This window comes from Bos indicus, chromosome X (genome assembly GCF_029378745.1).
Source record: "Bos indicus isolate NIAB-ARS_2022 breed Sahiwal x Tharparkar chromosome X, NIAB-ARS_B.indTharparkar_mat_pri_1.0, whole genome shotgun sequence".
Lineage (NCBI taxonomy): Eukaryota > Metazoa > Chordata > Mammalia > Artiodactyla > Bovidae > Bos > Bos indicus.
In genome coordinates this window covers 25,076,187-25,097,941 of record NC_091789.1, presented here as the reverse complement: position 1 = coordinate 25,097,941, position 21,755 = coordinate 25,076,187, and the positions used below count along the sequence as shown (strand labels likewise).

Here is a 21,755-nt window from a genome sequence, read left to right as displayed (position 1 = left end):
GACTATAAAATTCATGTGGAAATGCAAAGGATTTAGAGTAGCCAATCAAAATAACTTTAAAAGAGAAGAATACAGTTGCAAAATATTTCCTGATATTAAGATTTATTACAAAATTACATTAAGCAATAAAGCATGGCATTGGCATATGCCTGGGTGCTAAGTCACTTCAGTTGTGTCATACTCTGCGACCCCATGGACTGAAGCCCACCAGGCTCCTCTGTCCATGGGAATTCTCCAGGCAAGAATACTCCAGGGGGTTGCCATGCCCTCCTCCAGGGGATCTTCCGGATCCAAGGATCAAACCAGTGTCTCTTAGGTCTCCTGCATTGGCAGGCGGGTTCTCTACCGCTAGCGCCACTCGGGAAACGCCCCCCAAAAGAAAAAACTCCCTACGGCCGCGGCAGGGGTGACCATGCCCCTGGGGGCGGTGCAGTCCGGGGGAGACCGGAGGGAGAGCCCGACCTCCCAGACCCCAAGGTAGACGGGCGACGCCCCCCGCCCCCACCCAGGGGTCTTGAAACCTCCGCGCCAGGACGCGCTAGGTACCTGGAAAGGGGGAGGTGGGCGAGGCGGGGCGTGGTGCCCCACGGGCCCGCGGCCCAGACCCTGACCACCGCCTCCGCCCGCGGGCCTCGGGCGCTACCAGCCCGTGACGCGGGGCCTGCCCGGCCCTGGCCAACAGCCGCCTGGAGTCCCTACAGCCGCCGCCACCAGCCCCGACGACCCCCCCCCACCCCCATTTCAACCCCGAAAAGGAGCAGAACCCCACCGCGCGCCCAGACGGCACCCTCCTCTTCCCCCACAGCCGTGGCCCGTCCCCGCACCCACGTCCCAGGCACCCTTTCCCCTGCCACCGAGGGCAGAGGGACGCTCCGACGGGAAGCGTGGCGCAGTCGGGCAGGAGCACGACAGAGGAAGGGCGCGAGAGAGCCGGCCGGCCGGTCGGAGGGCACTCCCCAGGCTCGGAGGGCGGGGAGAGGCGCCTGGCGACCTGGCGGAGAGCAGAGCAAAGGACAAGCGACGACCGGCCGGGAAGACTGGTCCAGGGCCGGCGGCGACCGGCAGGCGAGCGGCCCCGCCGCGCAGCCTGCGAGATGCACCGGACGCTCCGGACTGTGCCGTCACGACCGGGGACAGTCCTGGCCACCGCCAGAGGCGAAGGTGTGTAGCCGGGGGAACCTCGGCCCCCCAGCCTCGAGGTATGTAGCCGAGGTCGGGCGGAAGAGAGACGCCACCGGAGACGACATCCCGGGGCCGGGGTCCACCTGGGCAGGCCAGGCGTTGCGGAGGGCGGGGGGTGCGGGTCGAGTGGCGGGGACGGGGTGGGAGGAGGCGCGGAGAGGGCGACGGGGCGGGGGAAACGGGAGGCGAGGAGCCGCCTTCCCGCCCGAAGACCCTTTTCACGCCGCCCTCCACCTTCTCGCTCTCCTTCCCCTACCGGAAAGACCACCGGACCCGACAGCCGGCCGTCGGGAATACCCTGTCTCCGCGCGGAGGGACTGGCCTCCGGATGTCTCCCTCCCTCCGTCCCATCCCGCGCCGCACGGGTGGAGGAAGCTCGCGAGCCGGCGGGCGAGGCCACTGCGCTGTTACCTAACAAATTGGCATCAGGATAGACAAATCCTCCAATGGAAGAAAATACGGAGTCCAGAAAAGAAAGTAGAAAATACCATATACAAAAATTTTTTTATCCTATAAGTCTTTATTTCTGGATATTTTTAAATATAAATTTATTTATTTTAATTGGAGGTTAATTACTTTACAATATTGTATTGTTTTGCCTTCAGTTCAGTTCAGTTCAGTCGCTCAGTCCTGTCTGACTCTTTGCGACCCATGAATCGCAGCACTCCAGGCCTCCCTGTCCATCACCAACTCCCGGAGTTCAACATGAATCTGCCAATACAAAATTTAATTCAAAATGAAACACTGACCTAAATGTAAACCTTGAAAGTATGAAACTTCTAAAACGAAGCATGAAAGAGAAATTTGGGCTGGGGGGGTGGGGGGGGGGGGAGGTCCTAGGCCAGACTATTGGCTCCCCAGGTGGCACTAGTGGTAAAGAACTGGCCTGCCAATACAGGAGACATAAGAGACGCAGGTTTAATTACTGGGTTGGGAAGATCCCCTGGAGGAGGGCATGGCAACTCACTCCAGTATTCTTGCCTGGAGAATCCTATGAACAGAGGAGCCTGGTGGGCTACCGTCCACAGGTTCTCAAAGAGTCGAACACAACTGAAGCGACTTAGCGCACACGGCAAGCCAGACAACAGTTTGTTAGATATAATACCAAAACACCAAATCAATTTTTTAAAAATGGATAGGGTTGGCTTCAATAAGAACAAAACTTCTCTCCAAAATATTGTTAAGATAATGAAAGGATAAGAGAAAATATTAGAAAACCATGTGTTCAATGGAGGGCTTGTATCCAGTGTATATAGAAAATTCTCAAAACTCAAGAAAACAATGCAATAAAAAGTAAAAAAAAAAAAATTAACAGACATTCAGCAAATAGTTTATGTGAATGGACAATAAGCACATGAAAAGATTCCCAACATAATAACTTGGAATAGGCAGATAAAAACTACAATGATGTGCCATTACATACTTGCTGAATGACTGAAATTAATATGGTGACCAAACTAAGTGTTGGTGAGTATAGTCTAATATTTCAACTCTTCCATTCCCACTACTACTTTAGTTCAGATTCTTATGAACTATTATACTGTATCCCTTTACTGTTTAAATATTTCCTTGAAAACTCCCCATTTTTACTCCTGCCACCCTCCAGATGTTCTCCATACTGTAAATAGGGTGTTATGGTCTGAATGTCTGCATCCTCCCAAAATTCACATGTTGAAATTTTGATGCCTAATGTGATGGTATTAGTAGGTGAGGCCTTTTGGAGATGATGAGTTTTTAAGAGTAGAGCCCTCATGAATGAAATTAATGATCTTATAAAAGAGACCCAAGAGAGCCTCCTTGCCCTTTTTCAGCTTATGAGGATATGAGAAGTCTGTAACTTAGAAAAGGGCATTCTGTTGAAACCTGATCTCAGACTTCTAGCTTCCAGAAGAACTTTGAGAGATGAATTTCTGTTGTTTAAAGCCATCCAGTCTGTGGTATTTTATTATAGCAGACAGAACAGACTAAGATAGAAAATTGGTACTGGAAGTGCTATTGCTGCTGTAACAAAAAAAAAAAAAAAATGAGGCGGCTTTGTAACTGAGTAATGGGGCAGAGGATGGAAGAGTCTAGAGGTGCATGCTAGAAAAAGTCTTCCTTGCCAGTGAATGGACTGTTAAGAGCTATTCTTGTGAGGGCTCAGAAGTAGAACTATTGAGAATGCCTGACTCTTGCTTCATCAATATGCTCTACCTTACACTGTCTTCTCTTTTAAAAAATCTTATGCTCCTTCCTCTTATGTATTTTATGCATCCTACCAGAAAAACCATGTTATTTTTCCTGAACACATTATTTTATTTCAGACTTTTGTGCCCTTTACAAATCTACTATTTTCTTTGTCTAGAATGTCCTCACTTCTCTTGTCCAACTTATAATCATTTGTCAAGATTCTGCAACAGCATCATTTCTTCTGTGACCCAGTGCTCCAAACATTAGCTCTTCTGTGCCCATAACACTATGTTTCTTCAGTCAATAACAACTCTCTCAGTGTACTATGAGAACTAATTTATATATCTGCCTCTTCTACTCTACAGTGAACCCTTTAATGGTATGAATTGTAAAATTTAATGCCTGTACATTTTTTGTGACTATACATCTTTTTTTGTGAATTGTAACTGTACATTTAGCTATGATTAGTGCCTAATTCATGGTAGGTGCTCAGTAAATCGGAGAAGGCAATGGCACCCCACTCCAGTACTCTTGCCTGGAAAATCCCATGGATGGAGGAGCCTGGTGGGCTGCAGTCCATGGAGTCACTAAGAGTTGGACATGACTGAGTGACTTCACTTTCACTTTTCACTTTCATTTATTGGAGAAGGAAATGGCAACCCACTCCAGTGTTCTTGCCTGGAGAATCCCAGGGACAGGGGAGCCTGGTGGGCTGCTGTCTATGGGGTCGCACAGAGTCAGACACGACTGAAGTGACTTAGCAGCAGCAGCAGCTCAGTAAATGTGTAAGAAAGAGGCATTAAAAATAATTTAATTTACAGCTACTCTAAAACGTTGTTTTATGCCTAGGCCCTCCTTAGTATCTAGAACTGATTTTCAATTTAGAGAGATTCTTGCCTGAAATGAAAGTTTAAATCATTTTTTTTTTTTTTTGGTCTACTAATAGGATAGGGTCATTGTCATTTGGGACTTCCACATTGCTGTGTCTTGGTACCAAGAAAAGATGGTTCTTTTCAAAAACTGCAATTTAGTGACAACAAATGAGCTGTTAGATCTGTAAAAGAGATTCTTGACTCGGAACTCTTTTCCACAGGAAAAGTGAAAGTATCAGTTGCACAGTAGTGTCCAACTCTGCAACCCCATGGACTGCTTCCACAGGAAGAGAAAGGCAAATCCAGTGATTGTTTCAAGATGATGTTTTTACAATTTTTGTTTCTCCTTCTTTTTCTTTTGGTTTGCTGCTGCTGCTGCTGTGTTGCTTCAGTCCTATCCAACTCTGTGGGACCCCATAGATGGCAGCCCACCAGGCTTCCCCATCCCTAGGATTCTCCAGGCAAGAACAATGGAGTGGGTTGCCGTTTCCTTCTCCAATGCATGAAAGTGAAAAGTGAAAGTGAAGTCGCTCAGTCGTGTCTGACTCTAGCGACTTCATGGACTGCAGCCTACCAGGCTCCTCCGTCCATGGGATTCTCTAAGCAAAAGTACTGGAGTGGGATGCCATTGCCTTCTCCGTTCTTTTGGTTTAAATTGTTTTTATTTTTTGGTACTCTCTAACATCTCACTGCAGAAGGTGATGGTACCCCACTCCAGTATTCTTGCCTGGAAAATCCCATGGATGGAGGAGTCTGGTAGGCTGCAGTCCATGGGGTCGCTGAGGGTTGGACATGACTAAGCGACTTCACTTTCACTTTTCACTTTCATGCATTGGAGAAGGAAATGGCAACCCACTCCAGTGTTCTTGCCTGGAGAATCCCAGGGACTGGGGAGCCTGGCGGGCTGCTGTCTCTGGGGTTGCACATAGTTGGACACGACTGAAGTGACTTAGCAGCAGCAACATCATCACAGGCAGTTTTGCATAGGTAAAAATGAAAGATTTAGACCACCTTTTGCCTCATGTGGGGGTGTTCATGGGGTCCTGGCTTTCAGTTTCTCTTGCTGTCTGTTTCGAATGCCTCAGCCATTTATAAAATTTCTGAACATTTATTTGGAGGAAGTTACATAAGAAGGGGTGCTGGTTGCTGCAAATCCAAGAAAATTTTTTTAGACACAGCATGATATAAAATATTTATATCTTTGCTGTGGCCCTGAACTGATGGTTGTTTTCTCCAGGAGACTCCTGAGTTTTTTTGTCATGGTCATATATTATCTTCAAACCACTACCTTAGTAGTCCTCTGAGGAGCTTCACTTTACCCTCTCTAACATGTTTGGAGAGTTGGTTACAACTGTGTGATTTGTGTTGTTAACATAAATCCGGCCCCTGAAGCATTGTGTTTTGGACTTTCCTGCCATGATAGATGGCTTCCCCAGAAGTTTCTGTCATTAACCTCATTGTTCCAGATGCTCCTCCCAACTGCCTTGGGAGCTTCCTTTTTGTTGGAGATGGTTACAAGAACTGTGGCCCAACCTTAAATTAATTAGGCAATAATTATGTGACCCATGGCTAAACATACCATTTCTGGCATGCCCCTCAGGGACACTTTTAAAATTCTTCTTTGAAACATATATGAAAGTTTAGCTTTAGGTATTTCAGGAGCTTTGGCGACAGGAATATCATCCTTTTTGTTCCCAGTAATTCTGATATGGGTAGAAAACTGGGTCTAGGGGCAGAGTTAAGAGTGAAGTTAACTTTGGCTCAGTGTCTGAACTGGACTGAGGCCTAGTATGCTTTCTCAAGAATAATGACAGTTTCACAATTTTCATCTAGGAGAGATTTAGAGATGGCACTCTAGTCACAAGTGGATCCTAAAGGACTGGATTGGAAGCTACATTGGCAGAGCAATTTATATAAGATTGTGAAAACATCATTTGTCCACATCAGTGAATTGAGGAAAAGGGATAGATACTTGGAGGAAAGCTAAAGGAAAGGTTGTGTTCATCAAGGAACACAAACCACTTCTGCTACTGCTGCTGTTCAGGGAAGAGTGCACTCTCCATAATGGAAAGTGTTTGGCTTCTTGGTGCAATTATTGGGAAAAGGAGTCTTTTGGGAGAAGGCTGTTTTTGTTTTGTTTTGGGCCAAAATGCACAGGTTGTAGGATTTTAGTTTAGTTTCCCAATTAGGGATTGAACCTGGGTCTTCATCAGTGAAAGTGTGGAGTCCTAACCAGTGGACCACCAGGGCATTCCAGAAAGGGGATTCTTGCTTAGAATAGATTCTATTTTTCTCTATTTCCATGAATTGACTTTTATAGAAACCAGCTTGATCTTTGCCACTTCATGATATAAATCCTATGTATGATTCTTAAATAATTCTGCTCCTTTCAGTTCAGTTCAGTTTAGTTGCTCAATCATGTCTGATTCTTTGTGACCCCATGAACTATCCAAGTTCTTGTTTATCAATAGTTCATTCTTTTATATTGCTTTGTAGTGTTCCATGGTACAGATATATGGCAGTTTGTTTAACTAATCTGCTGCTGCTGTTAAGTCACTTCAGTCATGTCTGACTATGTGCGACCCCAGAGACGGCAGCCCACTAGGCTCCCCAGTCCCTGGGATTCTCCAGGCAAGAACACTGGAGTGGGTTGCCATTTCCTTCTCCAATGCATGAAAGTGAAAAGTGAAAGTGAAGTCGCTCAGTCATGTCCGAGCCTCAGCGATACCATAGACTGCAGCCCACCAGGCTCCTCTGTCCATGGGATTTTCCAGACAAGAGTACTGGAGTTGGTTGCCATTGCCTTCTCCGTTAACTAATCTAGAATATCTAAATTGTCCCCTGATTTTGAGTCTTTTTTATATCATCTATTTCTTTGCTAAAACTTTATATATCTTTTCTGCAGATATTTTTTCATTTGTTTTAATCATGTCCATAATTGCTCACTGAAACATTTTTATGATGACTGCTTTGAAGTCTATTAGATAGTTCTACGAAGAAGGCAATGGCACCCCACTCCAGTACTCTTGCCTGGAAAATCCCATGGACGGAGGAGCCTGGTGGGCTACAGTCCATGGGATCGCTAGAGTCGGACACGACTGAGCAACTTCACTTTCACTTTTCACTTTCATGCATTTGAGAAGGAAATGGCAACCCACTCCAGTGTTCTTGCCTGGAGAATCCCAGGGACTGGGAAGCTTGGTGGGCTGCCGTCTCTGGGGTCGCACAGAGTCGGACACGACTGAAGCGACTTAGCAGCAGCAGAGAGTTCTAACATTTGTACTACCTAGTTGTTAGCCTCCGTGCATTGCGTTTCTCATTCAGTTTGAGATCTTTTTAGTTCTTGGTATGATGATTTTCAGTTGAAACTTGGACATTTTGTGTGTTATGAGACCCTGAATCTTGTTTAAAGTTTTGTTTTATCTGGCTTTCTCTGACTCTGGCACAGGAAGGAGGAGTGACACCACCTTGTTACTGACAGGTAACAAGTTCAGATTCCCAATTTGGCTTCCATTGACATCTGAGCATTGGAGTTTCCCTCAGATTCTCTACCCTGAATGGGGTAAAATTCCAGGCCCATAAGTGGTCTCTTGCTGTCCAGTGGTGATGACAGTCCCCAGTTTCCTTTAGCCCTTCTCTGACATCACCCTGGCAAGGGAGTTGGGGCTGCTTTGTTACAGGCCTGTGAAGATAGAAGGCTATGCTCCCCACTCAGCCTTGGCTGTTGTGTGCAGGGATGACACCACAGTTACTTGTGCCGCGTTTGGCTGGAATAGAGCAGTTACTGTCTAAAAGGTTTCTGTCCTACTAAGCTGCCCCTTTCTTTGTCCTTAGGCTAGAGAAAGCAGGATTTTGCCGGGACTTTTCTTTTTGTCTGCATCTATTGGCATTTCCTGGTTGCTGGTTTCTTCAGCTCCACGACTGGGACTTACGAAGCAAGAAGAAACTCAGGGAACTCACCTCTTTGCCATTCCTCAGACTCCTAGGCCCTTAGCAAGTCTGGTTGATTCTTTTCACCTTTCAGAGTCCTTTTATATTTGTTTTGAATATAATGTCTAGGATTTTTAGTTGTTCACAGCAGGAATAATAAGAAAATACATATATATTCCATGTTTTCCAAAGTAAAAGTCTTCAGACTAGATTTTGATGATTAGATAAGGTCAGAGTATTTTCCCTCTACTTTTCAGATCAGTAATTTCTATGTTCTCTTTTCAAGTTCACTGACTCTATCCTCTGTCATCTCCAGTCTACTATTGAGCCCATCCAACAAGATTTTTATATCAGCTACAGTATTTTTCACTTTTATATCTTCTGTTTATTTTTTTATAATTTCTATCTCATTTTTGACAATTTTTTCTTTTTCTTTTCTTTATAGAGAATTTGTAGTTACTTGTTGAACCTGCTTTCTAATGGCTGCTTTAAATTCTTTTTAGATAATTCCAACATTTTATTCACCTTAGTGTTGGCATCAGCTGATTGTCTTTGCTCTCTCAAATTGTGCTTTACTTGATTCTGGGTATGAAAGCTGTTTTTCAATTGTATCCTGCACATTTTGGACATTATATTATGAATTCTAGATCCTATTCCTTTTTTTTTTTTTTTTTTCCTTTTTAGCAGACAGTTCCCCTGTTGAGATACATGATGGGTCCACGTTCAACTTTCCTCTGGTCCCCACCAACATCTTCTCAGCAAAAGCAAGGTGCTGACTCACATAGCATTATTATAGACAGAGTGGAAGCTCAGCTCCCTCTTTGACTGAAGTGACACTGTCCTGGCAAACATAAAGAACTAACTCATACTTCCTGGGTACCTCCCAGCCACAATGTAAACTTGTCTTTCTGCCAAGTAACATGGTTACTCACCAGTATGAGTGGGAAAGAGGGATGACTCAGACTGCTTCTATTATCCTCTTCTTAGCCTCTGTGCATTGCCTTTCTCATCCGTTTGAGATCTTTTTAGTTCTTGGTACCTAACCTATAGGGCAGGGTAGATTGTTAGCTCACCACTGGCCCAGTGTCACTGTGATACTAGGAAAGTGGAGAGGAGGTATGCCATATAGCTCTGCTTCAGAGCTATGTCATAGCTCTGCATGGCCCAATGTTATGAGGGGAAAGAGGCTGGATCCTGATCACATTATCTTTGAGGGGGAGTCAGAGCACCTCCTACTGTGCCATCTGGAAGACTTGGAAGACCAGCTTTCTGTTCTGCCCCCAACACACACACACCACCTTGGAGGGGAATAAGGATGTTGTGTGTTTCTGCCAGGCAGGGAATATGAAGGCCAATACCTTGCTAAGCCTTGCCAACATTATTACCCTGCTAGGAGAATTCTGGCACTACCACCTTCAGCCTTAGAAATGTAAGATCAGTTCCCCACTCCTTCCTAATAACCTTTTAGTGTGCCGATGGTGTGTGGATGTTGTAGTTTGTCTGTTAGTGTTTGGCTAGCATGAGGCAAGTATTGCTAAAAGATTTTCTCTTCTTAGGCCAAACTTTTCCTGGTCTTTGTCTAGGAAAGAACTTGCATTTTTTTATTAAATGGCAAAGGTAAGTGGAAGGTTAATATATACATAATTACCAAGTATGTTAAAAGAAAAACAATATATTTTTTAATACATGTATTTATGGAACAACATAGAATAACCTTTAAAATAATACACAGCAGATTTTTAATTGTAGTTACCTCTGAGGATGATGCTGTTATAGTGCTGCACTCAATAGGTCAGCAAATTTAGAAAACCCAGCAGTGGCCACAGGACTGGAAAAGGTCAACGCTCATCCCAATTCCCAAAAAGGGCAGTACTAAAGAATGTTCAAACCACTGGACAATTGCACTCATCTCCCATGCTAGTAAGGTTATGCTCAAAATCCTCCAGGCTAGGCTTCAGCATTATGTGAACTTGCAGATGTTCAAGCTGGGCTTAGAAAAGGCAGGGGAACCAGAGACCAAATTGCAAAATTTCATTGGATCATAAAGAAAGCAAGAGAATTCCGGAAAAACATCTAACTCTTGTTTCATGAACTATGTTCAAGCCTTTTGACTGTGTGGATCATAACAAACTGTGGAAAACTCTTAAAGAGATGGGAATGCCAGACCATCTTGCCTGTCTCCTGAGAAACCTATATGTGGGTCAAGAAGCAACAGTTAGAACTCTGTCTGGAGCAACTGACTGGTTCAGGATTGAAAAAGGAGTACAACAAGTTTGTTTATTGTCACCCTGTTTGTTTAACTTATACACGAAGCACATCATGCAAAGTGCCTGGCTGGAAGAGTTACAAGCTGGAATCAAGACTGTGGGGAGAAATAGCAGAAACCTCAGATATGCAGATGACCTCAGATATGCAGATGATACCATTCTAATGGCAGAAAGTGAAGAGGAACTAAAGAGCCTCCTGATGAGGGTGAAGGAGGAAAGTGAAAAAAAAATGGTTTAAATCTCAATATTAAAAAAAGTAAGATCATGGCATTCAGTCCTATCACTTCATGGCAAATAGAAGGGGAAAATGTGGAAGCAGTGACAGATTTCCTCTTCTTGGGCTCTAAAAGCACTGCAGATGGTGACTGAAGCCATGAAATTAGAAGATGATTGCTTCTTGGCAGGAAAGCTATGACAAACCCAGACAGTGTGTTAAAAAACAAAGATATCACTTAGCCAACAAAGGTTCATATAGTCAAAGCTATGATTTTTCCAGTAGTCATGTATGGATGTGAGAGTTGGACCGTAAAGAAGGCTGAGCACTGAAGAATTGATGCTTTTGAACTGTGGTTCTGGAAAAGACTCTTGAGAGTCCTTTGGACAGCAAGGAGATCAAACCAGTCAGTCCTAAAGGAAATCAGTCCTGATTATTCATTGGAAGGACTGATGCTGAAGCTGAAGCTCCAATACTTTGGCCACCTGATGCAAACAGCTGATTCATTGGAAAAGACCCTGATGCTGGGAAAGATTGAAGGTATAAGGAGAAGAGGGTGACAGAGGATGAGATGGTTGGATGGCATCACCAATTCAATGGACATGAACTTGGGCAAACTCCGGGAGATGGTGAGGGACAGGGGAGCCTGGTGTGCTGCAGTCATGGGGTCTCCAAGAGTCAGACACAACTTGGTGACTGAACAACAACTGAGAAGGGGTATGGATTTTGAATGAACTTTGTAAAGGGGAAAATTGTGATTGATTTTTGTTTTTAGAATTTTTTTACAAGAATATATGAACTACTAGCTTTCTAAGTATGGAGAAGGCAATGGCACCCCACTCCAGTACTCTTGCCTGGAAAATCCCATGGACGGAGGAGCCTGTTGGGCTGCAGTCCATGGGGTCGCTAAGAGTCGGACAAGACTGAGCAACTTCACTTTCACTTTCATGCATTGGAGAAGGAACTGGCAACCCACTCCATTGTTCTTGCCTGGAGAATCCCAGGGACAGGGGAGCCTGGTTGGCTGCTGTCTATGGGGTTGCACAGAGTCAGACACGACTGAAGCGACTTAGCAGCAGCTTTCTAAGTAAAATATTTAGGTAGGCCTAAAATCAGAAATAGGTGCTGTGTGTTAATCAGTAAATTAACTGCTTGCTGACGCAGTAGACAAAACCTGACATATGAGTGACTTAACACAATTGTTATTGTTGTTCACATAAACTCTGATTTGGGTTGGCAGGGACTTTCTGCTTTCAGGTGACTCAAGGCTACAGGCTGCTTCGATCTTGTAGCACCACTATTCCAACATGCGGGTCTCCATGTTTGCTGCTGAATGGCAGAGGAAGCATGGAAAGGGCATACTGGCTCCTACCTAACTACCAGTGGAGCACCCAGAAGGTGAGGAAGCAAAATGTGGATGAGTTCTTGTAGTCTATTCCATAAGCCTTCGAATACTCTCTCTCCCATGAGCTGTCACCTAGTAGGTGCTCAATAAAAAGCAGAGATTGTAATTTGTTATAACAGTTCTCTTCATTTCTTGAAGGCAGTTTCTGAGAAAACCCAATTTACCTTAAGATTCACCAACTTTTCAGGAACCTACTATCTGACAGGTGCTTTCTAATATAAGACCACACCTAGTTGTCAAAGGATTCTATAATCTCGGCAGGGAGAACTCACCCTTCTTCACCCAATAACACTTTAGTTCACTACTCTTTGCAATAATGTTTCTAATTTCAGCATACTGAGAATTTTCTCCTTCCTTGTGATACGTGGCCAGAATCTTTTATGAGCCTCTGCTACGTTCTACATGACTGAACATTCCTGTACAGGTAGGTGTCTTTTGGCATGCTGCAAACCAGGACTTTCCTGTACAACAGGTACACAGACAAGGGGCAGTAGAAGGATGGTTGTTTTAGTCAGCTCAGGCTGACTAAATAACATACTATCAACTTAGTGGTTTAAACAACAGAAATGTATGTATCTTCTGGGGGTCCGTGAAGTCCAAGATCAGGCTGCTGATGGACTTGGTGTCTGGAGAGGACCTTCTTTTTGACTTGAAGACAGTTATCTTCTTATTCTATTGTTACATGGCCAAGAGAAATCTCTAGCCTATTTTTCTCTTCTTATAAAGGCACTACTCTCATCATAGAGGTTCCACCATCATGACCTCATCAAAACCTAATTACCTGCCAAATGCTCCACTTCCTAATACTACCACAATGGGGGTTATGTTTTCAATATATGAATTTGTGGGCAACATAAACATACAGTTATACAGTTCACTATAAAGATTTTTTTGTTTGTTTTTAACAGAGCTAGCATGTCTGCTAAGGAACCATTTTCATTGCCCAGAAGGACTACAGAGATTTTAAGAATTTAGCCTCTGTAGACATTTGATTACACAGAGATTTCTATGGTCTTTCCTTATCTATTATTTATGATGAAGGCTTTGGTTTTTAACCAGCTAGATAAGCACATCCATCTATGTATGTGTTCAGTGGTCAATTTCAAAAAGACATCCCATTAAAGTCCTACTGCAAGTATTATGGTGGTTTCAAAAATGGTGTATCTAACTTCAGAGTTATATTCCAATAGCCAGTAGATTCTATTCGGAATCACACTCTACTTGGAGAAGTCAATGGCACCCCACTCCAGTACTCCTGCCTGGAAAATCCCATGGACGGAGGAGCCTGGTAGGCTGCATTGATGCGGTTGCTAAGAGTTGGACATGACTGCGTGACTTTACTTTCACTTTTCACTTTCATGCATTGGAGAAGAAAATGGCAACCCACTCCAGTGTTCTTGCCTGGAGAATCACAGGGACGGGTGGGCTGCCGTCTCTGGGGTCGCACAGAGTTGGACACGACTGAAGCGACTTAGCAGCAGCAGCAGCACACTCTACTAACAAGCACCTTTGGAAAACACTTTGATATTCTGTTAAATACACCTGGGGGAATGAACATGTAGTAGCTTCCCAGGTCTATCTGTAAATCTTAATGAGAATTCCATCTCATGGTCCTCTTCTGCCTTCTGGTTATCACCAGCAATCCTTGGTATTTCTTGCATTATAAATGCATCACTCCAATCTCTGCCTCCAACCTTCATATCACCTTCTTCTCTGTGATTCTGTGTGTGTCATATCTCCCTTTCTTTTTCTTACTTATGCACCATTCATTGTATTTATGGCCTACCCTAAATCCAAGATAATCTCAAGATTCCTAACATAATTACATCTGCAAAGACCATTTCCAAATAAGGTCACATACACAGATACTGGAAATTAGGACTTGGATATATCTATCTATCTATCTATATCTTAAATACATATCTTTTGGGGGTCACTTAACTCACTACAGATCAGTATAATCTACACTGTCTATTTGAACTTTCCAAACTGGATTTCAAAGTTGAAGGGGCTGTTGCTATCAGGGCTCCAGAGTGAAGATGAAAACAGTCAGAGTACTTTTGCAGGGAGTAGGAATGTTCTCTGTTAGGGGGAAGGCAGCGGTGGTGCTGGGTCGTCCACTGGGAATAGGGTACAGCTTTCAGATGAGGAGACAGTGAGGAGCTGTCCAGCAGACTAGGTTCCAGAACTGGACAAGAGGGCACACTGGGGAAGATAAGGGGAAGTGTGCTGTAATTCAGGATATTGCTAGGACTGGACACAAATGCCAGCACCTGGGTAGAGTTAACTATGAAGGTATCCTAGGTCTCTAAGCAAGAGGATCCTAGATAAACAAAGCTCAGACAATCCCCAAATTATGTCTTATTCTCATTTTCTCTTCATTTTTTTTTTTTAGTACCTTGTCACGTGATCCTTCTTTTTGTCACCTGAGAGGTTACACAGTACTCAGAAGAGAATGGAATAAAAGATAGACCTGCCATAAGCTAGGAGGTTATGGGCCCTAGATGAATTCAGACCATAGTCTAGTCTCAGCCCTATCACTTACTAGCAATATAATCTTGGGGAAATTACCAACACTATGAGCCTTGGATGCATCTTCTATAAAATGGTTTTGATAAGCCCTCTTATAGGACTGCTGGAATGTATGGAAAATAAGAAAAACATCTAGCACAATGGCATTTATTAGGTCTTTAATGAATGGCAATTATTTCTAGTATTATTTTGTCCCCAGACCTTACGACCCTCTCTTCTGGGATTTTGTTTCTATCCAGGGTGTCCCAAATAATATACAGATAATCAAATCAGGCAAAAATGCAGCTTCACAAAACTCACTAAATTTTTGAGTTTTAGAGGATTATTAATTTGGGGTATGAGTAAATTGCCCCAGCTAATATAACTCAAAGCTCCTAGAATTTAAGTCAAATTCTTTCCTTCTCTCCCAGCTACTCATCCATCCAAAATACTATTTTCATTCATTTCACTGCCACCAAAGTCTAGACCTTGCTTAGATTTGGCCTAATTACACACAAGATGGGATGGACTTCCCTCCTGGCTCAGACGTTAAAGAATCTGCCTGCAATGTGGGAAACCTGGGTTTGATCCCTGGGTCTGGAAGATCCCCTGGAGAAGGAATGGTTACCCACTCCGGTATTCTTGTCTGGTGAATTTCATGGACTGAGGAGCCTAGCAGGTTATAGTCCATGGGGCCACAGAGAGTTGAACACGACTGAGGGGCTAACACTTTCACACTCAAGCTTCCCAGGTGGGGCTAGTGGTAAAGAACCTACCTGCCAATGGAGGAGACGTAAGAGACACGGGTGGAATCTGCTTGCAATGTGGGAGACCTGGGTTCGATCCCTGGGTCATGAAGATCCCCTGGAGGAGGGCATGGCAACCCACTCCAGTATTCTTGCCTGGAGAATCCCATGGACAGAGGGGCCTGGCAGGCTGCAGTCCATAGGGTCAGAAGGAGTCAGACACGACTGAAACGACTTAGTATGCATGCAAACTCAAGATAACCTATCTTTAACGGGATCTTAACAGAGTTGGCTCCGACTGTCTTAGGCCAGGGACAGGAATGCCAGCCTAGTGGCTTCTGGGTATCACCTCAAGAGAGTATCACCCTATTCTCAAGAAATCACTGCAGATGATATATATATATAGAACACCTTCAAGCACTGTATTCACTGCCCTGGAACAAGAGTTCAGGGTACCTCTCATACCTGCCCCAGATAGGGATTTCCCTCTGGTTTATCCCTGATCCAAAAGTAACTACTAAGCAATTTTCCATTACATGCTTTTCTCTCACCTCTATAACACGCAGTCTAAGAGTCTGGCCTCTGCCATCACCCATAGCTTAACTAATAATTAGCTCTCCTAGAAGGAAATGCAGTTTTCCCAAAGCCCCAAACTGCCCTAGCTCAGGGCATTTCCACTTGACTGCTCCCATCTGGAGTCCTACTTCCTTACTCTTTTTTTCAACTGTTGTTTAGGTAATGGAGGACATCTTACTTTCTTCCTGATATTATTGCTTCTCCTAACCTCTTCCTTTCTCTGGGCTGGAGTATGTCTTGCTTATCCTCAGATTTCCACTGTTATCACAGTGCTTTCTAAAGAAAATATATCCAGTTAATGTTTGATGAATAAATGAGTCAGTGAGTAGTTTTTTATTTACTAAGATTAAGATCACTCTTTTCCGAATAAGCCAAGCAAATTCAAGTATATATCTTTTAATTTTACTGAAGAAAATAAAATCAAATCCCTTATGATTATACAGTGGAAGTGAGAAATAGATTTAAGGGACTAGATCTGATAGACAGAGTGCCTGATGAACTATGGTTGGAGGTTTGTGACATTGTACAGGAGACAGGGATCAAGACCATCCCCGTGGAAAAGAAATGCAAAAAAGCAAAATGGCTGTCTGAGGAGGCCTTACAAATAGCTGTGAAAAGAAGAGAAGCAAAAAGCAAAGGAGAAAAGCAAAGATACAAGCATCTGAATGCAGAGTTTCAAAGAATAACAAGAAGAGATAAGAAAGCCTTCCTCAGCTATCAATGCAAAGAAATAGAGGAAAACAACAGAATAGGAAAGACTAGAGATCTCTTCAAGAAAATTAGAGATACCAAGGGAACATTTCATGCAAAGATGGGCTCGATAAAGGACAGAGATGGTATGGACCTAACGGAAGCAGAAGATATTAAGAAGAGATGGCAAGAATACACAGAAGAACTGTACAAAAAAGATCTTCACGACCCAGATAATCACGATGGTGTGATCACTCACCTAGAACCAGACATCCTGGAATGTGAAGTCAAGCAGGCCTTAGAAAGCATCACTATGAACAAAGCTAGTGGAGGTGATGGAATTCCAGTTGAGCTGTTTCAAATCCTGAAAGATGATGCTGTGAAAGTGTTGCACTCAATATGCCAGCAAATTTGGACAACTCAGCAGTGGCCACAGGACTGGAAAAGGTCAGTTTTCATTCCAATCCCAAAGAAAGGCAATGCCAAAGAATGCTCAAACTACCGCACAATTGCACTCATCTCACATGCTAGTAAAGTAATGCTCAAAATTCTCCAAGCCAGGCTTCAGCAATACGTGAACCATGAACTTCCTGATGTTCAAGCTGGTTTAAGAAAAGGCAGAGGAACCAGAGATCAAATTGCCAACATCTGCTGGATCATCAAAAAAGCAAGAGAGTTCCAGAAAAACATCTATTTCTGCTTTATTGACTATGCCAAAGCCTTTGACTGTGTGGATCACAATAAACTGTGAAAAATTCTTCAAGAGATGGGAATACCAGACCACCTGATCTGCCTCTTGAGAAACTTATATGCAGGTCAGGAAGCAACAGTTAGAACTGGACATGGAACAACAGACTCGTTCCAAATAGGAAAAGGAGTACGTCAAGGCTGTATATTGTCACCTTGCTTATTTAACTTATATGCAGAGTACATCACAGAAATGCTGGGCTGGAAGAAGCACAAGCTGGAATCAAGATTGCTGGGAGAAATATCAATAACCTCAGATATGCAGATGACACCACCCTTATGGCAGAAAGTGAAGAGGAGCTAAAAAGCCTCTTAATGAAAGTGAAAGAGGAGAGTGAAAAAGTTGGCTTAAAGCTCAACATTCAGAAAACGAAGATCACGGCATCTGGTCCCATCACTTCATGGCAGATAGAAAGGGAAACAGTGGAAACAGTGTCAGACTTTATTTTTTGGGGCTCCAGAATCACTGCAGATGGTGACTGCAGCCATGAAATTAAAAGATGCTTACTCCTTGGAAGCAAAGTTATGACCAACCTAGATAGCATATTCAAAAGCAGAGACATTACTTTGCCAACAAAGGTCCTTCTAGTCAAGGCTATGGTTTTTTCAGTAGTCATGTATGGATGTGAGAGTTGGACTGTGAAGAAAGCTGAGCACCAAAGAATTCATGCTTTTGAACTGTGGTGTTGAAGAAGACTCTTGAGAGCCCCTTGGACTGCAAGGAGACCCAACCAGTCCATCCTAAAGGAGATTAGTCCTGGGTGTTCATTGGAAGGACTGGTGCTAAAGCTGAAACTCCAATACTTTGGCTACCTCATGTGAAGAGTTGACTCATTGGAAAAGACTCTGATGCTGGGAAGGATTGGGGGCAGGAGGAGAAGGGGATGACAGAGGATGAGATGGCTGGATGGCATCACTGACTCAATGGACATGAGTTTGAGTGAACTCCGGGTGTTGGTGATGGACAGGGAGGCCTGGCGTGCTGTGATTCATGGGGTCGCAAAGAGCTGGACACGACTGAGCGACTGAACTGAACTGAACTGACTGAGACTAAAATAGCTAAAGGGAATCCAAAAATTAAGATTTGTTAAGATTATGCCTATTTTCTTGAATAAGCCAAGCAAGTACAGGTATATATTTTAATATTACAGAATAGTACACTAAAGTGGTTAAGAGAATCCAAAAAGTAGGGTTTGTTTAGATTACGTTTACTTTCTTGAATAAGCCATACAAATCCAAGTATACATATCTTAAATTTTACAGAACAACAGACTAAAGTGGTATGGGAATCCAAAAATGAACCATGTTTTCCATTTTTTTCTCTATTGCCTGCTGAGTTTTTCCACATTTCCAAGAAAACCCCAATATCATGTTATCTTGTTCCATGTCACAAAATACAATGGAAGGTTCCCCAAATTGCTTTGCAAAATATCAAAACCCTTATTCTTAAATCTGATAAATGTTTAGCAATAAATGTGATCAACATCATTCATAAACAGATTCTAAAGTCAATAAGCCTATTAAAAGGAAGAGTATTTGAAAAAAAAAATATTGAAAGGGAAGAAAAAAAGATAAACTTTCAAGTCACCCATACAGAACAGGAAAACAAAGTTGTTGCACAGAGTGTTCTCCCCAGCCTGACCCCGACTCTCCTCTACTTTGAAACCTGACTGCCCTCTTCAAACACAGTACATTCTTCAGTTGGGTCAGGAATTACTGGCAAATGCTGCACAATAAACATGGCGGTATTACTATCCATAGAGTTATTTCTGGTCCCAGCTCTCTCTTCTTCATCTCTTAAAGCCTCCTCATACCAATCTGAGAAGGAAATGGGGTCAATCCCTTTGATCTTGGTCAAAAATTCCAAAACTTTCAGCTTGCTGGTTTCAGCATAGGCCCTTGGACCCCACAGGAATTTGTACCGTGAAGGATCACTATTAGGCAACATCCAGTACTCTAGATAATTCTCCTACACCCAGTTTCTGGTGATGAGCTTTCTAGGCTTCCCATAAATGAAGTGCTTCCTCCCAGCATGGATGCCTATCATATTCAAGAAATCCCAGATGTTTTCTTCAGGGACACAGTTGCCCTCTATGAATATCACACCCAGGACGATTATCAGAAGGCCATTTGCAGGCATGCTCTGATCATCACTATCTTATCATGGGTGAGGCCTAGAGTTGACAAGTACGTAGGAGTGGGTCTTAGGGTCCACTTCCCTCAGATCGATGCCAGAGATCACCTCTAGGCACTTAGAAGCTTTCTCAAAGATCACAGGGAATTGTTTGTTATCCCTTTCGATGAAACTTTTAGCATTTCTACCTTTGTGATGGGCTCCTTCTGTAATATTTGAGGTTCATTAAATGCACCAAATTAGCCACCTTCTCATTTAGCAGGTCTTTGGGCAAGGATGTGGTGTCTTCTGAGGTGTGGAGAGAGCCTGTGCCCTCCTCTTCTTGGCTGCTGGAGTCTTCATCTGATGCACTCCATGTCGTGGAAGAGAAGAAGCTCCCGGGACTCCCCGGAGGCTCCTGCTCCTTCTCCTGCTGCTCCATCTCCTCCTCCTCCTGCTGCTCCTCCTCCTCTTCCTGCTCCTTCTCCTCCTGCTCCTCTTTCTCCTCCTTCTGCTCCTGCTCCCCCTCCTGCTCCTTCTCCTCCACCTGCTCCTGCTCAATCTCTTCCTCCTCCTGCTCCTTCTCCTCCTCCTCCTCCTTCTCCTCCTGCTCCTCTTTCTCCTCCTGCTCCTTCTCCTCCTGCTCCTTCTCCTCCTGCTGCTCTTTCTCCTCCTCCTGCTCCTCCTGCTCCTTCTCCTCCTGCTGCTACTTCTCCTGCTGCTCCTCCTCGTCCTCTTTCTCCTCCTTCTGCTCCTGCTCCCCCTCCTGCTCCTTCTCCTCCTCCTGCTCCTGCTCCATCTCTTCCTCCTCCTGCTCCTTCTCCTCCTCTTCTTCCTTCTCCTCCTGCTCCTCTTTCTCCTCCTTCTGCTCCATCTCCTCCTCCTGCTCCTTCTCCTCCTGCTGATCCTTCTTCTCCTCCTCCTCCTGCTCCTTCTCCTCCTGTGGATCCTTCTTCTCCTTCTCCTCCTGCTCCTTCTCCTCCTGCTGCTCTTTCTCCTCCTTCTGCTCCTTCTCCTCCTCCTGCTCTTTCTCCTGCTGATCCTTCTTCTTCTCCTGCTCCTTCTCCTCCTGCTGCTCTTTCTCCTCCTCCTGCTCCTGCTGCTCCTTCTCCTCCTGCTCCTCCTCGTCCTCTTTCTCCTCCTTCTGCTCCTGCTCCCCCTCCTGCTCCTTCTCCTCCTCCTGCTCCTGCTCCATCTCTTCCTCCTCCTGCTCCTTCTCCTCCTCTTCCTCCTTCTCCTCCTGCTCCTCTTTCTCCTCCTCCTGCTCTTTCTCCTGCTGATCCTTCTTCTTCTCCTGCTCCTTCTCCTCCTGCTGCTCTTTCTCCTCCTCCTGCTCCTGCTGCTCCTTCTCCTCCTGCTCCTTCTCCTCCTCCTGCTCCTTCACCTCCTCCTGCTCCTTCTCTTCCTGCTGATCCTTCACCTCCTCCTGCTCCTTCTCCTCCTGCTCCTCTTTCCCCTCCTTCTGCTCCTTCACCTCCACCTGCTCCTTCTCCTCCTGCTCCTCTTTCCCCTCCTTCTGCTCCTTCTCCTCCTCCTGCTCCTTCTGCTGATCCTTCTTCTCATCTTCCTCCTGCTCCTTCTCCTCCTCCTGCTCTTTCTCTTCCTTCTCCTCCTCCTGCTCCTTCTCCTGCTGATCCTTCTTCTCTTCCTCCTGCTCCTTCTCCTCCTCCTGCTCCTTCTCCTCCTCCTGCTCCTTCTCCTCCTGCTGATCCTTCTTCTCCTCCTCCTCCTGCTCCTTCTCCTCCTGTGGATCCTTCTTCTCCTTCTTCTGCTCCTGCTCCCCCTCCTGCTCCTCTTTCTCCTCCTCCTGCTCCTTCTCCTCCTGCTCTTTCTCCTGCTGATCCTTCTTCTCCTGATCCTGCTCCTGCTCCTCCTGCTGCTCTTTCTCTTCCTCCTGCTCCTCCTGCTCCTTCTCCTCCTGCTCCTCTTTCTCCTCCTCCTGCTCCTTCTCCTCCTGCTGCTCTTTCTCTTCCTCCTGCTTCTCCTGCTCCTTCTCCTCCTGCTCCTCTTTCTCCTCCTCCTGCTCCTTCTCCTCCTCCTCCTCCTTCTCCTCCTGCTCCTCTTTCTCCTCCTTCTGCTCCTTCTCCTCCTCCTGCTCCTTCTCCTCTTGCTGATCCTTCTCCACCTCCTCCTGCTCCTTCTCCTCCTGCTCCTCTTTCCCCTCCTTCTGCTTCTTCTCCTCCTCCTGCTCCTTCTCCTCCTCCTCCTGCTGCTCCTCTTTCTCCTCCTTCTGCTCCTCCTCCTCCTCCTGCTCCTTCTCCTCTTGCTGATCCTTCTCCACCTCCTGCTGCTCCTTCTCCTCCTGCTCCTCTTTCCCCTCCTTCTGCTTCTTC

At 44.8% G+C, this 21,755-nt stretch overlaps 1 long non-coding RNA gene across 2 annotated transcripts in view; it reads left to right on the top strand.

Annotated features, from left to right (window-relative positions):
• Window positions 1-764: 764 nt before the first annotated feature.
• Window positions 765-21,755, top strand: part of LOC139180900 (uncharacterized) — a 33,084-nt gene continuing 12,093 nt past the window's right edge. Inside the window, exons 1-3 of one of the 2 annotated variants that reach the window (XR_011565101.1) lie at window positions 765-1,199; window positions 11,875-12,032; window positions 12,372-12,463. This is a non-coding gene — a long non-coding RNA (uncharacterized lncRNA). Of the gene's footprint in view, window positions 1,200-7,450; window positions 12,033-12,371; window positions 12,464-21,755 lie in introns of those variants that run through there. The other variant, XR_011565100.1, reaches the window with a different exon arrangement.